At 38.6% G+C, this 10,426-nt stretch overlaps 1 pseudogene; it reads right to left on the bottom strand.

Annotated features, from left to right (window-relative positions):
• Positions 1-370: 370 nt before the first annotated feature.
• On the bottom strand, positions 371-10,077 carry LOC122843920 (annotated as a pseudogene).
• Between the last annotated feature and the right edge of the window lie 349 nt (positions 10,078-10,426).

Raw genomic sequence — 10,426 nt, 5'->3', positions numbered from 1 at the left:
AGTTACTGATGCTGTTATTGGTGCCACTAATAGAGTAGCAGCGCATCATAAATGTATTTTCAGTTCTCCCCATCAAAGTCTCGCGCTGCTATAAATCATGTTCATCATTATTGGCCTTTCATGATGGACAGTCTTCATGGTCTTTCATCTTCCTGATGAGCCATACTGACACATGAAGGAAATTAGTTTTTACATTTGAAATTTGGTGTACTAAAATATTAATAAAAACATGTATTTGTTCATTTTTGGCCCTTATTTAAATGTTGTCATTCACCCCCCACCCCTAAATGTTTTCCTTTTAGGTGTAATGAATGTATGTTTTTTTCTGGTCAATTTCTACACCTGCAACATATGCTTAAGAAGCACAACCACTATTTCATTGTTTTCTGCGTATTTTTTAAAATTTTTGACTCATATCTGAGGAAACGAGCACATACATGGCATATCAACTGTAAATGTGGAGCGGCAATATACAGTACGTGCGACCTGAAATAAATTAACACGGGGACTAATTTTTGTAAAGTAGTGCCTAAAAAAAGTAAATCCCTTAGATAAAGTAATATTACAGTTTTCCAATCACAGAAATGTAAAACATTGGGTAGTGTTCAAACATATGAACAGCAACTATCCATCTAAAAAGCTTATGTACAATATTTAAACAATCATTTTGAACATATTAGAAAAAAACAATTTAAACAAAATATCAAAAGAATAGAAATAAGACATAGAAATAAGGTTGTTTTATGTCTGTTTTGCATTTTTGCATTGAAGCTCACATAAACCGCAAGCTAGCTTAATGTGTCTGAACTACAAGCAGCTGAACTAGCTTAAAAACAAACTTGGATTTTTATTAGTTTAAGATATTTACTCCAAAAACTGTTATAAAATTTTGGCATTTCAATTATTGAACTTTTAATAAGCCTAGCTTAACTATCAGGTTTAGCTAAGCTATGTTGCATATTATTGGAACAGCACTTGAAGCATTTAGGGTTAGCAAATAACTCCAAAATGTTGGTTGTGCAAACAAAGATGATGCCAGTTTTGGTTTCACAATATGAGTTTCAATTTTTTTGCTTAGTGCAGAATACAATGTGCAGAAAGTGGAAAATACCTGGACAAATCCAACATGTAATGTTACTTTTAATGACAAGTAAAACAAAACTGCAAAGATTTGTTGAAGTAGTTTAAAGTTTAAAATAGACATTGGTGTTTCTTAAGCAATAATTTCAACGGGTACAGTTAAAAGAGAATTTCCCACACTAGCGCAATACTTGGTGTATTTAAAGGATCAAACTACAAACTACTTCTCTGGAAATGATTCGTGAAGTGAGCTGGTAACCTACAGTAAACTGATGTGACTCAAAAATAATGTAAATGATTTTTGACCAAACATTCAAAGTGTCTCAATTTTTAGTACCCTAGGCCAGTGTTTCCCAATTCCAGTCCTCGGGGCCCCCTGCTCTGCATGTTTTAGATGTGCCTCTATGCCAGAACAGCTGATTCAAATGATTGCATGACATCTTCTGCAGCCACCAAGTACTGCAGGAGCCTGTTAATCACCCAAAGATTCAACCAGGTGTGTGGCAGAAGGGAAACACCTAAAACATGCAGGCAGGGGGGCCCCGAGAACTGGAATTGGGAAACACTGCCCTAGGCAACATTACCGAACAAATCACATATTACTTTATATCCCCCCATGTTCTGTTCATGACTAAACCCACTCATGGTTCTATTGGGGTAACCCATATATTCAGCAGGCAATGTGAAAGATGTACTTTGGATTGATTGCCCCCCCCTCCACTGCAAAGCCAACACATGGACAATACAAACCCGCTCATGCTTGGGCGAAACACTGAACAGCATGGTTCCTCCCCAATATATCTAACAGAAACCCCAATTCATGTTACAAACCAGGCTCCCAAATGTCAACAGTACCACTCAAATCAACCAGAACCCACAAACAAGATCAATAAATTTAGTGCTTACAACAATGTTTCTGATATTTTATCAACTCAAACAGTTGGTTTGTGTTGCTATGTGACTTTCCCATTAAACGAATTCTTATTTATCCCAAACAATTTAAAAAATAAAGGTTCTACAGAGCTCAGTGTCTCATTTTAATGTTTATTCTGTACTAGCATACAGAGATATAACTAGTTTGTCTTTAAGTACATGTTTATATACAAGCCCATGCTGCTCATGCTGTTTGTATTGCCAGTGTTGTACACAAAATGCAACACGTTTTCATACTACACAAGAGCATTATTCACAATCCCCTTTATACCTTAACCTAGTCAATAATATCTTTACTGCTGTCATTCCATGGGGTAATTGGATGTTTTCTTTAGTAAAAACACTAAAACATAAGGCCAATACATACTTTGTAAGAACAGAGCCATTTGTTCGCTCTCCCATGGATGCAAGAACAAAGTGACATGATTCTGCTTTTACAGCTCTGGTTTAGGATTTCTTGAAACTTGTTCTTAACAGACATTGTTGGGAAAACTATGATGGCTTTCTAGAAGTTGTGCACAAGGGTTGTTAAGTACACATTGGCCTGGCCTGAAAGAACGTAGTCGTCGTTCTTGCGGCAATGGCAATGTTCTTGTGGAGCATTTAGTAGTCTCTATCTTTGCCTTTCAAAGATAACAGTGAGTCGTCGGCGTATTGTTGTGTCATTACAACACACCAGCAAAGTCCAATAAACATAATTTACAAGTTTGTTGATATTAAATAGCCAAACGAAGAACAGTTATCTAAAACTTCATTTTGTCATTCATTTGTATTTTGGCAGAGATTGTGTCCACTGTACTGTCGCTGTAGTCCTTTTTGCAGAATTTCCTCTGGATGAGCTTGTAAAGGGCAAAGAAGGGTATGGCTAAACTGGGAATTCCAGCCAGGATGAAGATCATGACGTAGACCCATTGTGGGTAGGAACGCTCAGCAAGGGTGGGAAAGTTCTCCTGTAAGTAGAGCAGAAGATTTATCAAACCAAGGTTTTCTTATAACCAGAATCTTTGCATATTTGTAACCCATGGAGTGCCAAACTTACGCCTCCTGGTCCCAGACCAGGTAGGTGAGTTCCTTCTGACTTGGGTGACAAAGTAAAAATCAGAATGACAATCATGATGAGGGGGCTGATCACTCTCCACGTTGCCTGCCAGAAGATATTGGGTTTGTGGCCGATCATAAACTCAAGGTCCTTATTAAACCTGTTCCAAAGCAATAACAGAGAGATGCACTGAGGTGAGTGTGACGGAAGTCATAAAAGTCAACCTTGTTGTTTTTTTGCCCGATAATGTATCTCAAGAAGTTCAACAGATTTATAAATAAACATCTTTGCATTCTTTATATGACATTTTACAATGTCTGACTTTAAGATTTTCAAAAATGTTTATGTTTATTGGCTACTATTACCTTTTTAGAAACAGCTAAAAATAAATGCTTTCTGAACTCATAACCCCCCACGTCGGGACAACAAAGCGAAACACAAGTTGTATTTTCCACATTCTCCAAATGGCTACAAGACACATTCTGTACTTTTCTTATCTCTATCTCTGACACATTATCTCCTCTACAAGGACAGAATCTGACACTTGGCTATTTCCTGCTTTGTTTGAACTGTAAAACATCTTACTGACCGTCAGACACCACCATTGACTAGAACTAGTCTCACCCTTCTTTTTCTTTTATGGCAGTACTTTTGACTTTGGCCATTCAAATGATACACTGTGTTCATCGATTGTGTTATTTGAATTCCCCATAAAAAAAATAATAAAAAATGTTCAGGCCAGGCAGGCAAATTTTGTAGCAAAAATCTTGAATGGATCATTTCTAAATCCAGACTAATAGAGATGTGGCTAAACATCCAAGTCATGACATGTGGGTTCATAATAATGAGATGCAATTTTGCCGATATTTTTGGAGAAAAATTAAGTGACCAAATACCTATAAGGGGCACTGACATTCTAATTAATATTACATATATAGAAAGGGAGAAGAAAAAAAGAACTGGAAAGAAATTATGAATTGAGTTATCACTAAATAATCAGTGCAATTGTAATTAATAATCAACTTAATTATTGCAGGAAAACAGAAGATATCTTTTCACTGTATTTAATTTTTCTTCTGCTCATTGCCTGACCTTCTTATCTTTATCAGAGTGTTTGGTGGCCCCTCTGGGAGAATTATAGACCCTGTCAGCATGACAGAAACGTGCACTGTTTGGTTTGTTTCTTAGATTAGCCATTGCCATGACAACATACTGCAGCGTGAACTTCTACAGAGACCCCAAGCTACCCTTATTGGTGGGATGTCAAATCCCATATTGAGTGACAATATAAACTTCTCAGCCAACTTTGGTGCACTTCTGACAATAAAATGTTAAATTACTCTTGGCTAGCTCATGCAAACTGGTGTTAGGTAATATAACCCTTGTAAAAAGCCTTATTACAGTAGCATAATGTTTCACTAAAAAAATTGCATACAGTGATCTTTGGAGATAAAGATACACTTGGGGCCCCTGACCATACACGTTTATCATAGCTCCAGCTTTTTTAAACTTCTAATTTGTTGCTCTGATTGTACAGATGGGCAGTTTCAGCTAGTAGCTATCATCTTGTAGCCATTCCCTGACTTAAATACTTATGAAGAGAGAAACCTTTAACGTCCAATGGTAGAAATATCAACATTTGTGGGCAAAGTCACAATTGCCTGCCCGTGACTCACCTATCCATGCCATAGATGTAGACAACAGAAATCATTTCAAAAAATCCGATGACCAGGAGCGGAATCGAGCCTGCAAAATTGTCAAAAAGAGCCAGCCAGTAGTTCCCAGAGCGAAGAGCGAAAATGAGTCCAAGAGCTAGGGATACGAAGCACGTCAGACCTGAAAAAAACAACATTATTTGTCACTCTCTTGTCATCAGATCGCATATGGAGAAAGTTTGACTTTGAATTGATCAATGAAACTAGGAGATAATTACCGCTGATAGCTTCTTTGGGCCAACTCCTGGGTAGCACTTTGAGATCCAGCAGAGGAGCTATAACACCCTCAATGCTGCCAAACATAGTCGAGAGGCCGAGGCAGAAGAGCATGATGAAGAAGAGAACAGACCAAAGAGGGGAGAACGGCATCTCTATGATGGCTTCTGTGAAGACAATGAAGGCCAGTCCTGTTCCTTCCACACCCTACAGAAACACAGACCCCATTATTCTGCCATACATGGAAGACTTCTTTTTCTTTTTAAAAATGGAAGAATACACATGATCTTACCTGGCTAAGGAAAGTCTGCAAGTTGCAGGTCTGTAAGGACAATCCCTCGATGACATCCGGACTCGTGTGGTTGAGGTAAGTCAGAATTTCGTTGTAGTTGCTCTGGGTGATGTTGTTCTCAGGGTAGTTGAAAGCGTTCATCAACTTCAAGATATTGCTGTAAAAAACAAACAAACACCTTACTATCATTTGAATCCAGTTTGAATAAAACAAGCTCACTTTGGAAGTATTTGACTCACTCTCCGAAGCATTCATCGTATTTCTGTGTTGCCCTGAAGCCGATGATGGAGTAAATAACCGTTGCCGAGTACACCGAAGTGCAGCCGTTGATGATGGAGATGAGAACAGCGTCCTGCTCGCAGTTATTGCTGAAATGAGAATTTTGAGGGAGTTTGTGTGAGGTGGGCTGGAGAAAATATGTCCCCCTCATTTTTTCTGAACCGCCAGCTCACTTACTGCACAGAGTTGTAGCTGGAGAAAGAGATGAGACCTCCAAAAGCCAGCGAAAAGGAGTAAAACACTTGGGCTCCTGCATCCAGCCAGGTTGAAGGATTCATTAGTTCCTTTACCTGAAAAAATATATATCAAAAATTTCTTAGGAAAAACTACTATTACTTCTTGGAATGTTGACTTTGTTAACAATTAGGTATAATGGTACACCTAAATTTCTGCTGTTAAACACAGCAGAAAAAATTAGTTGCAGTGTATGAATTTGCTAAATAACATGAGCTGCTTTTGTTTCTAAGTGACATCAGGTTGCCAATTTTAGATCCATTTTGTACACAAAAGTTGCAATTTCGTAAACCATTTCATGTTAAGTTACTTTTCTTTGTAATAATGAAGATAAATACCTATAAAAAATTTTGAAATCTTCTATAATTTAACTATGTACCTAAAGCAATTTCTTAATCAATATTATTTTGTTCCTTCTGATCTAAAATGTTTGGGGTCCGGTAGAGTCTAGTTAAATAGGAGGGCAGCTGCTGATCAGACCAAACTTCTGTTGGCTGATACTACTTTTTGAACTTTTCTTATTGCAGAATGTTACTAAGCTCCGTCGTGTTTTTGAGTTAAAAAATATTTAAAGTTGACAGGAAATTTGAAAATATCACTTGATAATTATGTGTTATTGGCTGGAAGATTAATACCTGAACACCAACTCTAAAATCTTAAAAAATGCAAACATTTTAAAAAGACTTGCGGTAAATAAATAAGCAATGCTCAGCCTGGTAGGGACACAAGTAAAGCCTGGTGGCCCGCCAGGTTTATAAAACACTGGGTGAAACACTGAAGTTACTTTCAATTGTCAGCTGTCAAAGCTGGTACGGAATGTACTGGTACATTATGAAACTGGTACGGGATTATCCAAACTACAAAGCTACAAAAGGCAACGAGGGGAATCGACCATCACCAGTTAGCTACCAGTACATTGGTTCAGCTTACTGGTTCATCTTTCAAGGTAACATGAGATTTTATCAGTTTTGAAATGAAGGTTCATGACAGGGACCTTGATAAGTATTGTCATCTTTTTATCATTTGGTAGTTATCTCAACTTTCTTCTCATCCTAGATTAAGATTATCGCAAAGGTAAGAGGATAGCGGGTCATTTCTGGACATACGGGCCCTGTCCAGATAAGATTAATAGCACTTTTACGGCCATCTTGTAAATATAGGGTTGCAGGTGCCAACTTTTATCATTTACCAACTGATAGATGAGCATGGCAATAAGTCATAAAATGTGTTGTGTGTTTGTTACGTTCGCTTTCCCCATCCTTTGCTGTGATGCAGCTTAACGACATGCTGTTTTGAGCTTGAACCTCGCACTTTAAATTTTCAAGATTCATTTTTAATTTCATCTCAAACAAAAACCATGAAGTTGAAGTTTAAAATCCAACATGGCTGCCCAAACAGGCAGTGATTTTAAGTTTATTAGCTTTAAAAGCATATATTTATGCTATTAAGTCAGTTATCTTATTGTCCATATCTGTCAATGAGTCTAACTCGGAACAATAGCTTACACTAAATAATATTTCAAAACCGCAAAGCCTTGTAAACTTCCAAGTGGGTAATTTATTAAAATAGCAATAAATCAGATAACAAATTCTTGATAGCCACGTAAATTAAATTAGTCTATTAACTCCTGACTGTACTTAAGCAATTTAACACAAAATTATAGCTGGTCAGGAATCATAGTCTGTCAAAATCTGTCAAAATATCTTGCCAATGGGACTAGAATTGAAAGCAAGCGAACATATTGACATCAGAATGTTCATGGATATGTCTTGTCCTGTCTCATTTTTAAAAATAAAGAAAGTATATCGTAAGACTAGGCTAGCTGAGGACAAAAACCCCCCAAAATGGGGGAAAAAGGCATATTGCGAAACCGTGGGAAAATTCCTACAGTCAGACTAAATCATTGTGAGATCTGAGCATTGTTTTAGCATTATTTACCTACATGCTGCTTCAAATACTTAACTACAAAGGGAGATAAATAAGCATGCAATGGATGAACACTGTGCAATTGCTTGGGGCTAAATGGCAGCATAAGGCTACCACATGAGAGTACCAATCGCTAAAGGAACAACTGGACTCAGTGGTCACTTCATTCTCCTGCTGCAGATTAGCAGAACAAGAAGTCAAACCCAGCATAGAAGTGGTGGAAGATCTGAACACTGTTTCACTCTTTAATCTACTAGCACTTTCAGAAGGATAATCACCTAAAAACCCTCAGAAGACAGTTTTCAGACCAAGGAAAATGATCTTCGCCCAAACAGAATGCTATCATTGCCAAAAGACTGCTACACCAACATAGTGCCAAGAAAGCAAGACACAACATTTATCAAAAATAGTAAAACTTCCTTTTTTTGTTACTAGGCGATAATATCGCTTACATCTGGTGTGAAGAGGTATTTTATTCCTTCTGTAGAGCCTTTTAGAGTCAATCCCCGGATGAGGAAGATGGTGAGGACGAGATACGGCAAAGTGGAGGTGATGTACACAGCCTTAAATAAAATTAAAAAGAGATGGATTTTAAACAGTGACACAGGAGTCACCGCAGTAGAAGAGTTTTTCAGATGCAACACGGCCTTCAAACCTTGCCGGTCGTCTCGATGCCCCTGATGCAGCAGACGTAAAGCACAGTCCAGGCGGCGATGAGGGCGAGAACCATCCACCACTGCAGTCCCCCAGACTCATCGATGGCTGTCGAAGTGTTAAGCGTTTCTCTGTACCAGAAGTAGTCGACGGTGGTGCTCAGCACCTCCACGTATCCTTAAGTGGGCGGTAAAATTCAAGATCAGTCAAGCAGAAACCGAGTGTCAACAGCCTGGGCAGGAAACGTTTTACCCCTGCGCCATAAAAGCAAATGGGTGCTCCGCTCCAAGCACCTACCTGTCCTGTTAGCATTGAGTGGGCACTGGCTCCAGGGCAGAGGGTCCTGGAAGGAGTTGAAGAGATACCACATGATCCAGGCCATGATGGTGTTGTAGTAGACACCCACCAGGAAGGACACCAGCATGGAGGCAATGCCTGAAAGCCAATGAAAGACAAGGGAAACATTTTCTACTGACGTCCCTCCAGCCTCGCTTTGACCAAGTAACTCAAAATCATAATTAGTGGAGTTACTGTGTAATTCAATATCTTTTAATAAGAAACACCCAATTGTATTAAATTATCCTCGAGATTTTAGCAACTTTAGAATTGTTGCAACTACAAGAAACAGTAAGGGATGTTGACACAAAGTTACTTGAAGCTGTTCTGCTAACTACAATTCTCAAAATCACATGTTGCTTTAATGTTTTTTTTATTATTATTATTATTATTATTATTATTTTTTGTACACACCAACTCCTGCCAGGTAAGGATTGATGGATCTCCATACGCCCACGCTGCCTTTCCTCAGACGTTGACCGATGGCGAACTCTAAATGCAGCAGTGGGATTCCCTCCAGAACCAGCAGGATCAGGAACGGGATCATAAACGCTCCTGTAAGTAAAAAAAAAAACAAAAAAAAACAGTGTTTATATTTTGCGTGTTTCTACAAACTAATTCACTTCTTTTTTTTGTATTGAGCAGTGAGTCATGAAACTGTTATAAACAAACCTGTAAAAAAAGTTATTTTATAAACCATGATTTACATTTTTGTTTCCCCTTGGAACAAATTAGAGTAATTAATTTGTTTTCACTTTATATGCATCAATCAATTTTTCTGAATGGATTAAGTTTTCACACAAAAAACTTAATGGACATTAAAATTTCACTCAAAAGTTCTTTTTAAAACTTACTTGGAATGACATTTTCTTATGAACACTTAATTACAAATGCTTGAAATCTCTTCAAATAGAGCGAACTTCACGCATTTCCATTAAAGTCACAGATGCTACGACTCTCCTCTTACCTCCGCCGTGACTTTGACACAGGTACGGGAACCTCCAGACGTTGCCGAGCCCCACGCAGAAGCCCACGCAGGTGAGCAGGTACTGGGCTTTGTTGTCCCACTGGGGTCTGTCCCCAGCCTCGTCCTTCTCCATCCTCTCCAGGTCTCCGTGGGATGGGATCCTGTCATCCAATCCCGGATTTGGCAGCTTCAGCTTCAGCTTCATTGTGTCTCCTTTTGTAAACTTCCAAGAAAAAAAAAAGTAGCTCCTAAATTTGATTAACCACTTGTTACTCTTTTGCAAACCCTCCCAGCTGCCGTATCCTTCTTCTTTTTTTCTTTCTTTCTGAGAAACAGCCTTCTCTCTGGAGACGGTTGCTGACTCTCTCCCTCTGAGTCCTCAGTCCCTTCTGACTGCGGATGGAAGAGTCAGTGAGGTATTGACTGCCACATCTGGCACCTAAACTGCAGTTATCAGTAGCTCATTACCGTCTGTGTTGCATTATGCAATGTCAGCAGGTACGCACGGGCGAAACAAGAAGAAGAAAAAAAAACAGCAACACCTCATTGATAGTGGTTAATGCATCACAGGAGCTGCTGGCAGCTACGTCTTTCTGCTGATGAGTTTGCGCTTTAAGTTTAAGAAGACCAATCACGGAAAGACTAAAGTCCAATGCTAAGACATTTTTGAGGGACAGCTTTTTATTTTCTTTAAATAAAAAAAGCTGATGTCCAGTCTCACTTTGTGTAGCACTCATGTCGCTTCACCAGTAGTG

The sequence above is a fragment of the Gambusia affinis genome, linkage group LG14, assembly GCF_019740435.1.
Source record: "Gambusia affinis linkage group LG14, SWU_Gaff_1.0, whole genome shotgun sequence".
Lineage (NCBI taxonomy): Eukaryota > Metazoa > Chordata > Actinopteri > Cyprinodontiformes > Poeciliidae > Gambusia > Gambusia affinis.
The sequence above is the reverse complement of the archived record's forward strand: the minus strand, read 5'-3'. Positions and strand labels throughout refer to the sequence as shown.